Here is a 13,989-nt window from a genome sequence, read left to right on the forward strand (position 1 = left end):
CCCCCAAAAAATATGCCAACGGGCGGGCAGCACCACACTAAATGCAGAAATGTAGCCCTACTTTCTGAACAGCAGTGACATCAGCTCGCCCGTGTGCGTTCTATTTTATTTAATAGGTCCAGGGTAATGTAGGTACAATGTAAATAATTAAAATGCACAAGCTTAAATCTCACATTGCAAGGCACCATGCAGACTAGTAAACATATCCTGTGCCATTGTGTTTAGTCAAAGGGTGTCCCCAGTTCCTCCTCCCAGGCAGCTGTGGCTGGAAACTGAGTTCTAGGCCTATCAGCTAACATAGCTTTGTATAGGTGTGAGACCATATGTTGTTTACCCACCATCAATTCCAGTAGTGCCCGAAACATATGTGAGGATGGCAGGGTAGCCAGGTAAGTGGGCTACAGCTCCTAGACTATGAAGGTGTGCTGGAAAAATGCCCCAAATGCCTCTAGCACCACCTTGAAGGAGACAAATTCCTCATTGGGGTAGAGATCTCCCAGGGTCTTGCATCCTCCGTCCTGCCGAAATGTCTACTGAGGTGGTCAGATTCCAAAATGCAGGCAAATCTCAGTAGTCAAATTCCCTTGGGAAAGGAGCCTTCTACATCACCACCTTCACTGCTCGCTTCTACAGGGAAGCAAGTGTGTTTGATGAGGTATGGGACCCTATCAGAATTTCACCCACCAGCGTGTGATAATTGCGGGAGAGTAGTGTTTCGAATCCCATCTGCTAAAGTCTCCCCATCTACGAGCAAGTTTCCCGCATGCTGTAGTTGTGAAGCAAGGTAGTACTGCTCCATGTCTGATACCGCGAGCCCGCCCTCTATCATAGGTAGGTATATGTTTTCTCAAACCTCTTTGCTCCTACCACCCGCCCAGATAAGTGTCGTGAGTAAGAAGTTCAGTTGACCAAAATACGACCGGGGCAAGGTACTGAATAAATGCAGTAGGGTGTGGAAGCATCACAGTAGGAAGACCATCTTAGTTATGTTATGTGAAATGTACTTGTTATAGCGCACAAATCACCCTGAGGGGGGTATCTCTGCGTTAGTACGCAAGCAGAAGGATCAGCAAACCTTAAAGCAGTGTGGTCTTAAGCATCTTTCTGAAGGAGAGATGGTCAGAACAAGTACGGATTTCATATGTCAGTTTGTTCCAGTAGAGAGCTGCCAGACGGGAGAAGGCTCTAGATCCTACTTTAGATTTCATACTCAAATAAATTGTGAGTAGTTGTGAGGAAATGCCTCCTTGGCATGGTTATCCCCTAACGTTTTGCCTTTGCTGATGCTAAGTTATGATTTGAAAGTGTGCTGGGACCCTGATAACCAGGCCCCAGCACCAGTGTTCTTTCCCTAAACTGTACCTTTGTCTCCACAATTGGCACAACCCTGGCACTCCGCTAAGTACCTTGTAACTGGTACCAAGGGCCCTGATGCCAGGAAAGGTCTCTAAGGGCTGCAGCATGTATTATGCCACCCTGGGGACCCCTCACTCAGCACATGCACACTGTCTCACAGCTTGTGTGTGCTGGTAGGGAGAAAATGACTAAGTAGACATAGCATTCCCCTCAGAGTGCCATGCCTACCTCACACTGCCTGTGCATAGGTAAGTCACCCCTCTAGCAAACCTTACAGCCTCAAGGCAGGGTGCACTGTACCACAGGTGAGGGCATAAGTGCATGAGCACTATGCCCCTACAGTTTCTAAGCAAAACCTTAGACATTGTAAGTGCAGGGTAGCCATAAGAGTATAGGGTCTGGGAGTTTGTCAAACACGAACTCCACAGTTCCATAATGGATACACTGAAAACTGGGAAGTTTGGTATCAAACTTATCAGCACAATAAATGCACACTGATAACATACACCCAGAGGGCATCTTAGAGATGCCCCCTAAATACCTACCCGACTTCTAGTGTAGGCTGACCAGTTTCTGCAAGCCTGCCACACACCAGACATGTTGCTGGCCACATGGGGAGAGTGCCTTTGTCACTCTGTTGCCAGGAACAAAGCCTCAACTGGGTGGAGGTGCTTCTCACCTCCCCCTGCAAGAACTGTAACACCTGGCGGTGTGCCTCAAAGGCTCATGCCTTTTGTTACAGCACTCCAGGGCATCCCAGCTAGTGGAGATAGCCCGCCCCTCCAGCCACTGCCCCCACTTATGGCAGCAAGGCTGGAGGAGATAATGAGAAAAACAAGGAGGAGTCACCCACCAGTCAGGACAGCCCCTAAAAAGTCCTGTGCTGAGGTGACCCCTGCCTTTAGAAATCCTCCATCTTGAGTTTGGAGGATTCCCCCAATAGGATTGGGGATGTGCCACCCTACCCACAGGGAGGAGGCACAAAGAGGGTGTAGCTGCCCTCCCAGACCTAAAAACACCCCTAAATTCAGTATTTAGGGGCTCCCCAGATCCCAGAAAATCAGATTCCTGCAACCTGAAGAAAGAAGAAGGACTGCTGACCTACAAACCTGCAGAGAAGGAGGAAGATGACAATTGATTTGGCCCCAGCCCTACCGGCCTGTCTCCAACTTCGAAAACCTGCTCCAGCGACACATCCGACAGGGACCAGCGACCTCTGACTGCCCTGGACTACAGGACCAAGAAACTCCTGTGAACAGCGGCCCTGTTCAAAACCAGCTACTTCTTTGCAACAAAGAAGCAACTTCCAAAGACTTCACATTTCCCGCCGGAAGCGTGAGACTCTACACTCTGCACCTGACGCCCCCGGCTCGACCTGCAGAAAACCAACACCTCAGGGAGGACTCCCCGGTGACTGCGAGCCCGCGAGTAACCAGAGACGACCACCTGAGCCCCCACAGCGATGCCTGCAGAGAGAAAATCCAGAGGCTCCTCCTGACCGCGACCACCTGTAACAAGGGACCAGACGCCTAGAACCAACACTGCACCCGCAGCCCCCAGGACCTGAAGGAACCAAACCTCAGTGCAAGAGCGACCCCCAGGCGACCCTCTGCCTAGCTCAGGTGGTGGTTGTCCCGAGAAGCCCCCCCGGGCCTGCCTGCACCGGTAGAGTGACCCCCGGGTCCCTCCATTGAAACCTATACAAAACCCAACGCTTGCTTTGCTCACTGCACCCGGCTGCCCTTGTGCCGCTGAGGGTGTACTTTGTGTGCCTTCTCGTGTCCCCCCCCCAGTGCTCTACAAAACCCCCCTGGTCTGCCCCCCAAGGACGCAGGTACTTACCTGCTGGCAGACTGGAACCGGAGCACCCCTGTTCTCCATAGGCGCCTATGTGTTTTGGGCACCTCTTTGACCTCTGCACCTGACCGGCCCTGAGCTGCTGGTGTGGTAACTTTGGGGTTGCCTTGAACCCCCAACGGTGGGCTGCCTATGCCCCAGGACTGAGACTTGTAAGTGTTTTACTTACCTCCAAAACTAACCTTTACTTACCTCCCCCAGGAACTGTTGATTTTTACAGTGTCCACTTTGAAAATAGCTTATTGACATTTTTACAAAGACGGTACATTATATTGTTTTCATTCAAAGTTCCTAAAGTATCTAGGTGAAGTACCTTACATTTAAAGTATTAACTGTAAATCTTGAACCTGTGGTTCTTAAAATAAACTAAGAAAATATATTTTTCAATATAAAAACCTATTGGCCTGGATTAAGTCTTTGAGTGTGTGTTCCTCATTTATTGCCTGTGTGTGCACAACAAATGCTTAACACTACCCTCTGATAAGCCTACTGCTCGACCACACTACCACAAAATAGAGCATTCGAATTATCTACGTGTGCGACTATCTTACCTCTAAGGGGAACCCTTGGACTCTGCACACTATTTCTTACTTTGAAATAGTATATACAGAGCCAACTTCCTACAGTAGTGCTTTGTCGCTAGATCTCAAGAGTCCAGCTGGGCAGTAAGGTATAATCTTCTGTGCAAGGTAGAAGGGACCTAGTTCCATGAGGGCTTTATGAGTAGGACATCAAACTTTAAAAATGATTCGTTTCCTAATCTGTAGCCAGTGTAGTGATTTAAAGAGAGGTGAGGAGGCAATGCCGGCTGTATTTTGGACTACTTGAGGTTTTGCTAAAAGGGCGTCATTAGCAGAATGTAGCAAGGCACTGCAGTAATCCAACAACTACTTATTAGCCCTTGTACTAAGGTTTTTGTAGATGATGATGGTAAAAACTGAAGGGCTTTCTTTAACATGTTAAGGGTGCAAAAACAAATACCTGTCGTAGTTGAAACCTCCTATTTCATAGTAAGCTTATGGTCCAATCAAACGTCAAGATTTTTCACCACCTGTTTGAAGGTAAGCACAGGGCACAGACCAAACGGCCACCAATCGTAGGACCTAAGCTGTTGGGCTTTACTGAATAGCATTATCTCAGTCTTTGCTGCATTCAAATGAAGGCAGTTAAGAGACACCCAGGCAGTAATGGTTTTCATGCTAGATATAAAGAAGTGTTTGGTGATAATAGGGTCTTTGTTAAAGGAACTCACCAGCTGTGTGGGGTCTGCAAAAGAATGGATCTCCAACCCAAAAGTTTTAACAGTTTTTGCTTGGGGGACGACATAGATATTAAAATGCATAGTACACATTTGTCAATCCATTTGGATGCTGATATAAACAGGTCAAGAGAGATAATTTGTGATCTATTACTTAGGTAGTCCTGGAGCCATTGTAGGATCATACCTCTGGTACCACAGTCCTGAAGTCTCTGTAGCAACCTAGGATGCAACACTGTATAAAAGGCGGCAGAGAGATCTAACACCACCACAATTTCTGGAGTGTCAGCATCACGGGCTAGTCTGATATGGTCAGTCACTGCCACTAAGGCAGTTTCTGTACTATGTGCCGAACAAAAACCTGACTGCAAAGGGTCTAAAATACAGTTTCCCTCAAGATAGGAAGTCAGTTGGTTGCTTATGAGCCCTTCCAAGACCTTACTTAAATTAAATAAGAAGCATATGACAGGAGGAAATGATTCAGCCAACTGAGCCATTTTTCTAGGAGGGCAAGCGTCTCTGAGCGAGTCTGATTTTACTTTCTTGAAGGTCTTATTAATTTTCTCGAGGGAGAATGGTGATAGATTGGTTAATCCCAAAGGGTTTGCATGATGTGAAGAAAGTGAAATAGAGTCCAGGTAGTCTAGGTTTGTGGGCTTTGAGAAATTGGCATAGATAAGGTTAATTTTCTGATCAAAGTAATCCGCTAAAGAATCACAAGACTGTGATTCAATTAGAACAGGATTACAAGCCAGTGGGTTGGAAAATTCCTTCAAGGTCTTGTTAAGTGCCTTGGATTAGTTTTTTGATTGATTTATTTGTTAGGTGACTCACGTTTTGCGGGCAAGTTTGATGTTACTGTGGTAAATTTTAAGAGCAAATTTGTAGATTATTTTGTCTGAAGGATCCTTACTTGAGTGCCATCGCTGTTCTAGCTTTTTACAATGGGCTTTTTCTAAGTGAAGGTCTGTGGAGTACCAGGAGGCAGGAGTCCTACGCCTAGTCGTGAAACTGCTTCATGGCAGAGCAAGATGGTCAAAGGCAGAAATCAAGGCTTTATTGAGCTCTTCGACTGCTTTATAGGGGTTACAAACCGTGCCCAACAAAGGAGGTGTAAACTCATTGGCAACGGACTCTGAATCAATTTTGTATCAAGGTCTAGTTTTACTTCTGGTGGACGTATTGGAGTTGTTACAATTATGTATAAGAGTGGACTGAAACTTGATCAGATAGTGGTCTGTCCAGACCAAGGAGAGAATTGGAAAACAAGAGAGGTCTGAAGAGTTAGTGAATATAAGATCTAACATATGCCCAGCTTCTTAAGTAGGATCTTTTGTTTTCAATTAAATCCAGAGAGAGTAAAGGTCTGAAACTAATCGAGCAACTACTGGTTTGGATATATTGTCTCCATGATAGTTGAAATCACGGAGTAGGAGAAATTGTTGGAAAGTAAGGATATGAGGGGCAATGTAGTCCCTTAGTTTGAGAAAAATATTTTTTTGGTCCCAAGGGTCTATGTTATAGTGCTCCTATCCAGGAGACCTTCGGGGAAAGATCAAGTCGGAAAATGCAAATCTCAGCCCAGTGGACTGTATGTTTTTTAATTAATGTGGCCTTAACTGGGTCTTTAACTACAATGGCTATACCACCACCAGTTTTTTCCCTCCCTGTCTAATGTTAAGATATGATAATTTTCTGGAATAGCCAGATTAATGGCATAAAGGGCTGAAGGACACATACAGGTTTCCGTGAAGAAAGCAATATCAGGGGGCATTAGAAGAAAGCATGGCCCAAATTTCAAAGCCATTGATTTTCCCCCAGGGAGAGCTTCTATTGCCAATCTTACCTCTTCTAGTGTAAGAGCAACGTCTAATTTTTGCGCTGAAAGGTCCCCCACTCATGGAATTGGCAGATTCACTAGGAAGTCAGAAATGTGCATTCGGTCCGGATTCAGCAGGCTAGCATAGACCCATTCTAGGTGTTCTGTAAGCGTGTGTTGTATATCCTGCTGGGTGTAGATATCTGTCTGAAGATGTAGTATAGGGGAAGCAGGATTTTGCAGTGAAGAATCCAGTCTAGTGGGCGCCCGGTGCTGTCTACCTCCCTATGTAATAGCTGGCTTTATGACTTCAGAGAGTAAAGTTCAAGTTTATCCTATACCGCAGCTACTTGGCCTTGTAGTGTACTCTTTTTGCATCAGCCCTGCCCATCATCCAGAGGAAGCCTCTGTATGTCTGCCTAGTCCTCCTCCTTGTGCAGGAGTCCAGTCTGAAGCGCACTTCGCACCCTGCACAAGAGGCCCATGCATTTGCCCTCCTCAACACTGCGTTAATCGCCTCATATTCTGCAGTGCGACTCCATGCCATCACCCAATTAACCTCAAAGTTGTCTGTCAGTGCCCCCGACATTGTATTGTGAGCCACTGAATCCTGTATTATCTCAGACGTAAAGCGCTAGGTATCTGGCGATCAGTTACCACTCCACCACTCAAATAAGCAAGTCACTGGTGCATGCTCTGATAAGTAATGGGAAAAGCGTGTCACTTTCTGTATCCTGAGGGCCAGGTGTGCTGTCAGCAAGATACAATCCAGTCTACTGAACGTGCATTTGCTGAAAACATGTGTATTCTATCTCTATCTCCCTCCATATGTAGCACAGACCCAGGTGGGCCGTGACCTCTCACAATTGCAACATAATTTTCGGCTTAGTTCTTTGCCGAGAAGGTTGTCAGTCAAGCTCACCATCAGTAATACAATTGAAATCCCCCTCCCGGAGCAGACTTGCATCAGCCACCAGAGACACAAGATCCCTCACAGCACCATAAAATGATTCATCATACAGATTTGGCCCATAGGAATTTACAAAGATCACCTCCATCCCACCTACCTTGCCCTGTATATAGAGGTATCTGCCCTCCACATCAGCTTCCATGTATGTGCAAATGGCACACCTGGCGCTATCCATATTAACATGCATCAAGAGTATGAGGTGTAATTGCCAAAGCACATCTGTTGTCTTTATTTTTTCACCAGCTTTCTTGCCTCTTTATCTACAAGGTGGTTTTCTTGCACGCATGCAACCCTCACCCCATGCGGCTTAAGAAAAGGCAGTACTCTTTATCTTTTTTTGGTATGATCCAAGCCCCCCCACATTCCAGGAGAGGAGTCTCAATCTACCAAGGATAGCCACTGTTATAACTCAGCGAATGATTCGTCTGTGTTGACCACATGATGGCGTTCCGGCAGTAACTTCAATTCTTCAAACAATAAAACATCCCAACCAACCTTCCCTCCCCCCACCCAGGAAAAGTATCAACAATGAAATACCACATACATGTCCACAATCCTCAATGTGCCAGGACTTGACCATCGCCCACTAGTCACTCCCCTCAACTGTTCTCTCTAGTCAATCCCCCAGATGGCCCCTGACCCTCCTCTCACCACTAGTATTAAAGACCTGTATGGCAAATTTCCTGTAACATCACACATGTAACCATATAATGAAATCCATTGCCGTAGGCCTCCCTGCCCTCACTATACAGAGAACATCAGTCCACAGTCATCCACCCTCACTCGCCCCTTACATAGCCATTCCGCCACTCGTAATCAACATATATAACATTCCGTCTGCCACTGAAAATGTTTGCCGCTAATTATACCCACATCCATTGTCGTAGTTGGACTCTTGCTCTAGGCAAGACTGCTGGTTTAGGGATGAAAGCACTTTTGTTTGTAGGCGACTAAGCCAATCCTACAACAAGTCGCACCTGTCGGCCCAACCCTCCTGGCTCACAAGCAGTACCTCACCAAAATCCCAAACAGTAAAATGTGATTTGGGGCAGCCTTTATGCATGGACTCAAGAGTGTGACATCTCATGGGAATTGTGGTTAAACTGAGATTACCCTTTTTTCATATGAGCAACAAGTCTCAGTCACACACAGGCAATGAAGGAGATGCAGTAAAGTTTTCAATAGGTTTTATTAACAAGACTCCAATCTACTGTAAACGCATTAGCTGCAACGATTAAGATATTGAACAATGCAAGAAACAGATTTGTAAAAACTAGAGTCATGAATATAAAGACCCCCACCATCTTGCAATAACATGAGATGTGAAACAGGCCCTAACACCCTTGCATGAAGAACCTAATCTGTAACCTAACGAGAGCTAGGTGTGTTAAACCTAATCTGCCAGTACCATGTCCATGAGAAGAGCCCCCCATCCCACGTTACTTTAGAAAGAGGTCTCTAGATCAGGCTCCGTGGGAACAGGAAGGTTGGGTCTGCATCAATGCGATGTGTAGCATAGATAGCATTGACGGCATCTGGTAGATATCCCTCTGACAACCTTGTCTGTGTGAGATGTATTAATACAAATCTTGTTCTAGTGAGGACCCCTGGTGCAGGAATGTTCCCAAACAATAGATAAAAAGGCATGCTTGGGGTGGTAATTACATAAACAATTCCCTCCAAAATTACATTATGTTCTTGTCTCACGTAAGTGGGAAAGAACATGATGTAAATACCTATCTATATCACTTGTCTTTGATGCTGATAGTGACGCCTTCACAGAGTGGCAATGATAACGTGAAATCAAAAATCTTCCTAACTATAAACATAGAAGCCATTTTGAGAGAAATAATTAAATAAAAGCGCTAAAAGAGAGCAGGGCACGTAGGTTAAAAGTCACTAGCTGACGGTGCGCAGGCCTCAAGCCAGAAGGTTAAGCAATCTCCTGATTCCCAATAAAACCAAATAGGATCCACTACACCATGGCATCACCATCACCTGGAGTGTTCAAGCATTGTAGTATTGTACTTCATTCCTAGAGCTTATGTTCCCAATATTAAGAAGAAAGAGGAGCAGTCTAGTGCTTAATCCCCAGTATCTGACATAACATCTTCATATTCTGCTGGTGAGTCGGAGTGTTCTTCGTAATTAGTAGGAGTCCCCTTGCGGGGCTCCCCTGATGATTGCCGGTCTGCGGGTGTTGCCTTCATTGTACCATTGTTATCACTACACGGCCTGATCCTTCTATTCCGTATGAGGTTTTCCTTCCAGGGTGATGTCATCGAGACCCTCTCTGCTTACCACAATTGTGAAAAGCCTCCATCTCTGCAAGGGGACAACCCCATGGTGCCCTGTGCAGTGCAGTCACCCGGATGTGGCTACTTTGATATCCCGGTCCCCGATGCCAGTCATGGGCTCTGCAGGACGTTTCAGCTGTCTGAGTGGTGACCCAAGCCCTGCAGCAGTTGGGGATCAGGACAGGCAGCAGAGAGACCTGGCTGAAGCCGAAGCAATTCAATCTTCAACCCCCTAGTTCCTTTTTGTAGCTCTCAAACGTCCCAGAACCCTTGATCGTTATAGAGGGAGTTGATCCTTATGGTGGCATTGTCGTTTTTTTCCCTACAGCAACAGAATAGGTCAGGATCAAGCAGGAATGCAACTGCCTAAAGGCGCATCCTGTAGGCCATCTTGTTGGCCACACCCTACCTCATTCTAGCTTAAACTTACAATGGTCCAACTTTGATTGCAACCTCATAGCCCTATCAAAGAAACTATTAGTTAGCTACGTCTCTGACATGCTTAAGATTAGTAAATTTGTGTTCAATTCAAAGACGCTAAATTCAAACTCCTCGCACATGCATTCGAGGCACTCCACAACTCAGGCCACATCTACCTGAACAGTTGCATCTCCTTCTCCCAACCATTCAGATACCTCCACTTTGCAGGACTCCTACACGTCAACATCACACTCATACACAGACAAAGATCAGGAGGACAAGCATTCTCTTACATCGCTCCTGAAGTGTGTAATGACCTCCATCTCCACATCCGAGCCTCCTCCTCTCTTCTTGAATTCTGCAAGAAGCTGAAGACCTGGCTTTTCAATTAACCAACCTAGGTGAAGTATGGCTAGGCGTGCACGCGTACATCCTTCTGGGTAATAGCGGGCTTTACAAATACACACAACATAAGAAAACATTTCTTGGTATGAGCACATTCTATATGCAAAAGTAGGCACTTGTGGACTTAATCGCAAATGAGCTCTCCATCCTGAGGGTAGGTGGTGAATCTCATTTAGGCGTAATGTACAGGCTGGGCCATAATGACTGATCGAAAGATACTTATTAATACAACCAGGGATTCTCAGATTTGTTATTAAGTCACTAATAAAGAGAGCCTAAAATGGTAGTAACTGGCAATGGGGAAATTCCCAGGGAGAAGGAAATGAAAGTAAAGAACAAGCTCCTTACCTTAGGTAAAGCCTTTTCTGGTACAGACCATCTAGCTGCTGATTCCTCACATTGTTGTTTTTACCCAGGTTCTTAACTGGATTAGGAAGATTTTCATAGCAACTCCCTCCTGCACCGGTAGGTGGAATTACGCGGCTCGGTACTGGGTCTGACCCATCCCAGATGTGACATCAGGGGCTGCTATATTTGCATCTCCTTCACAAGCTGTGATTTTCTTTTTGACCTTTGTCCGCACCGTTGGACGCGGAGCCCGTGGAAATGAGAATATGCTGGTGTGCAGATCTCTAATTCTGGGGTCCTTTTAAATAGGTGGTAAACGTCCATTCCAGAGAATGAGGAGGAGGAGTGCAGGTTGGTGAGGAATCTGCGGTTAGATAGATTCTCTATAGAAAAGGTGTTTCCACACTGGATTTTTTTTTTTTTTTTAGTCTGACAAGCTTAAGTGAGTGAGCTCTGGATCTGCATGGGAAGGTGCTGATAGAAAGGAATTAACTTCAGCTCAACCCCCCACCCCCCAACCCGAACATGGTGAGCTGTAGCAGCCTCAACGCCACATCTGGAGTGGGACAGACCAGATGTGGAGACACATGATGCCATATACCAGTACACAAGGGTGTTATTATTAAAATCTACCACATCCAGTCTGGCATTTGGAAAATTAACAAGGTGGGGAACCTGCGATTAGAAGTCTCTATCATAAAGCCTCTTTTCTGTAAAATGCTACAAAAATATCAAAGAATCAAAATGTTCCATTTAGATGATGTGGTTTAGAAAATGGAGGCCTCTGGAGTGCATGGAGTTTTAAGCATTTACACTTACTGTAGAAAGTGCAGACAATTAGGTGAGTAAACTACAAACATAATTTTATTGCAAGTGTGTTATGTAATACTGCCTGTAACACTTTTTTTTTTTTTTACTAGGGATTAATTTAAATCAATTTCTGGAAGAACCAATGCTAGAAAATTAGGTTTTATTAGGTGTTATCAGTGCTGATATTGGAAAGATCATAAAGTGGATGTTAAGGTATGGCAGCAGAAAGGGGGCGGAGCCACAAGAGGCAAAGGCATGATAAGCAGAATCTGACAGTCAACATATACATTCATTTTCTAAGCACTTTGTCACAAAAAATGTACAAGAAGAAGAAGCTAGACTGAAACTCTGTTTTGGCTTACTTGATTGGTCACAAAGAGGCTACACTTTTAGACATCTTAAGGGCTTAAAGCAACTGCTCCTTGTATGACAGAAAATTTCATGGGATAACAATGGTAAGATACCTCTGGTGGTTAATATACTTGCTGCAAGGACCTGTGTTATGCCTAGGCACCTTTTTGTCTCATGAAGTAGCATAAATGGATAAGCGTCCCACTGCAAAACGCACTCTTTAACATGCAGATCACAGATTTGAATTTGTGTAGATAGGCATGTGGAGTTACAGCTTTTGACACGTAGATCCTTCTCTTACTTGTAGTTCATATGTTACAACCCCTCCAATTTGGCACAGTGAGCTACGAACAGCATCAAGGAGCTGTGTGCAAACTGCAAGGTATGAATTTGATAACTTTATGTTTTTTGGTCTCAATCTGGCATTTTCCTAAAGCTGCTAAAAAGAGCTCCAGTGGGTGGTAACAAAGGCGTATTATTACAGTAAACACCAACCACTATGCACATTTTAAATCCTGACTTTGCTTCTCTCCCGAACATGTACTCTTTACACACTGTGTCTAACAGTAAGAATGACATGCAATCATGTACCTTGTAATGCTCATTATCTTATACAATATATTTCCAGTACATTGATTTACACATTATTATGATATATTGTGCCTGTATAATGTGTGGTTGTGATGTAATATGCTCTGACACCATACAATGGGATGAGTAGCTTTTTAAAGGATTAAATAACTAAATTAGTGTTACTTAAATCGGTATATCTTACAGTGAATGCATATCTGTTACATAACGGGGTTGAATAATGTAAAAAATCTGCCTTCAAATCCTAGGTTTCTCTTAAGTATTTGTGAAGCAATAACAGTCTCTGAGCCTTTGTTTTTTCCATTACATTACAGGTGTTTGGCTCCAGGTAGCGCCTAGCCAGAATGCTACTCTGATAATCCTTTACATCAGACCTTTGTTTTGGGCCCAGCTGAAAGAGAAAATAAGAAAGTCCCCTTACCATCTGCAGGTTGGCTGCTCCGAATGGAAAGGAGACAACTTGCAAGCTCTGCTGATAGTGTCCCAGTGTCAGCAAATTACACTGGGACAAAATTGGGATATTTTCCCGGGGCCAGCTGGATTCAGGATCTGGCTCAATAATATCTGCTAGATATGAGATACAGTTGTATCACCCTCATTCCCTACACTTAGTGCCATTCTTCATTTCTGTATTTTTGGCAAAGCACAGAATGTTGAAGCGTGTAGTAGAATGTTAAGCAAGACATTGTGGATTAACTAACAGCTGTATGTGCAGGGGTATGCTTGGAAACGTCATTAAAGAACGCTCATTCTCAACGGTCTTCTATGGCTAAAAAGGGACTTTGAAAAACTAACACTAGGGCCTTTTGTCCCCTTTGATTAAGTGCTGTTTGTTATGGGCTGTAATTAATATGATGTGTGAGAGGATGTGTTTGTTTTGGTGGACATGTATGTGTTTGATTCTCAGGATAAGATCAGAACCACTGATGCACCAAACAGTCTCTGATATAACAACAAAGAAGAGGTAGCAGTCGTCTTTCATCCATTTGTTCTCTTTTAGACTGAACTTCCAGTTAAGTCTGATTCATTTCCTGTTTGCTGTCATGGAGTCCAGCCAGACAGTGCAAGTAACAAAATTATAGAACATTTTCAAAGCACATCCAGCCTTTTCAATTACTTAACCAACTTATAAATTGTTCCACCGGGGTCAGCAATTCACCCACACAATCTCATTGATCACTACCAAATGAACACTTAAAATAATGGAGACGTGCTTGCACATTTTCAACCTCATATTTTGAGTTCAGAGATAACACTAATGAGATGTTGATCTTTGATAATGTCAGCAGTGTCAAACTAGACCTAGATCCAAATCTAACCCACTTCCTAGAGTCAGCCTTCACTGCTTTCTTGATCAGCCATTTAGGACAGGCATACAAATGGATCATTGGCTATACCTTATTAGCAAAATATTAGTGAAGTTGCTGGGATACTGGCAGTGTAAGAAAATGCCCATCATAGAGAACACTGCCCAGAAACCACTAATGACTCCATGTCCTTGACAAAA

The 13,989-nt window shown here is 44.5% G+C and overlaps 1 protein-coding gene across 4 annotated transcripts in view; it reads right to left on the reverse strand.

The window, feature by feature from the left end:
- The window catches only part of DGKD (diacylglycerol kinase delta), a 1,336,482-nt gene that overhangs the window by 162,534 nt on the left and 1,159,959 nt on the right, over window positions 1–13,989 (reverse strand). The window lies entirely within an intron of this gene.

The sequence above is a fragment of the Pleurodeles waltl genome, chromosome 11 (genome assembly GCF_031143425.1).
Source record: "Pleurodeles waltl isolate 20211129_DDA chromosome 11, aPleWal1.hap1.20221129, whole genome shotgun sequence".
Taxonomy (NCBI): Eukaryota; Metazoa; Chordata; class Amphibia; order Caudata; family Salamandridae; genus Pleurodeles; species Pleurodeles waltl.